Source organism: Suncus etruscus, chromosome 14 (assembly GCF_024139225.1).
Source record: "Suncus etruscus isolate mSunEtr1 chromosome 14, mSunEtr1.pri.cur, whole genome shotgun sequence".
Lineage (NCBI taxonomy): Eukaryota > Metazoa > Chordata > Mammalia > Eulipotyphla > Soricidae > Suncus > Suncus etruscus.
In genome coordinates, this window is record NC_064861.1 from 68,787,457 (window position 1) to 68,788,758 (window position 1,302).

At 41.5% G+C, this 1,302-nt stretch overlaps 1 non-coding gene across 1 annotated transcript; it reads left to right on the forward strand.

The window, feature by feature from the left end:
• The first annotated feature begins 487 nt into the window (after window positions 1–487).
• On the forward strand, window positions 488–594 carry LOC126029130 (U6 spliceosomal RNA). Its single transcript, XR_007502782.1, has one exon. It is a non-coding gene; the product is annotated as a U6 spliceosomal RNA (small nuclear RNA).
• The last annotated feature ends 708 nt before the right edge of the window (window positions 595–1,302 follow it).

Consider the following 1,302-nt stretch of genomic DNA (forward strand, 5'->3'; position numbering starts at 1 on the left):
TATGGTATATTCTCAGAATTTAATTTAATAGTTAATAGTTTCTCAGAACTTGATTTAATAATCTTATAATTGAATATATATATATATATATATTTGGTTGATTGTTTTTGGTCACACCCAGTGGTGTTCAGGACTTATTCCTGTCTCTGCACTCAGGGATCACTCCTGGCAGGGTGCGAGATTGAACCCGGGTCAACCTGTGCAAGGTAAATACCCTACTCCCTCTATCTTGACAGGAACTTTCTTTGGTTTCTGGCCTACCACTGATAGGTGCTCAGGATTTACTCCTGGCTGTGTTTAGAAATTACTCCTTCGGGACTCTAGGGACTCATCTGGTCTCTGCTGGGTTTGATTCCAGAACTACATGAATTCTTGAGCACTTTCAGGAGTGACCCCTGAGCACAGTTGGGAGTTACCCTTAAGCACTGCCCATTTTGCCCCCCAACCCTCAAAAAAATTGTGCCATTTAAACTTTATTGATATTTCTGTGCTCGCTTTGACAGCACATATATTAAAATGGGAATGATACAGAGAAGATTAGCATGGCCTCTGCGCAAGGATGGCACACAAATTCGTGAAGCATTCCATATTAAAAATAAATTACTGATATTTCTATGGTCATTTATAGCTAAAGAGAAAATAAATAAATAAACAAAAATAAATAAATAAAGAGAAAATAAATAAACAAAAAATAAGCGGGGAATGTCCAGGCCAGTGTGATAGCACAGCGGGTAGGACATTTGCCTAGCTTGCTGCTAATCCAGGTTCAATCCCTGGCTTCCCATATGGTCCCCGAGCCTGCCAGGAGTGATTTTTTTTGTTTTTTGTTTTGTTTTGTTTTGTTTTGTTTTTGTTTCGGCGGTGCCCAGGGATTACTACTGGCTCTGCACTCAGAAATTGCTCCTAGCAGATTCCGGAGACCATATGGGATGCCTGGAATCGAACCCAGGTCCATCTTAGGTCAGCTGCATGCAAGGCAAATGCCCTACCGCAGTTCTAGCTCTCCAGTCCGGGAATGATTTCTGATCGCATAGCCAGTAGTAATCTGAGCACTGGCAGATAAGGTCCAGAAACCAAAAAAAAAAAAAAAAAAAAAAAAAAAAGGGGAGGGGGACTATTCATACAAAGAACACAGTATTCAGTCATGAAAAGGAATGAAGTATTAACATATATAATAGCTTTGAAGGACATGGAAAATACACACGTGGGCCCGGAGAGATAGCACAGCGGCGTTTGCCTTGCAAGCAGCCGATCCAGGACCAAAGGTGGTTGGTTGGAATCCCAGTGTCCCATATGGTCCCT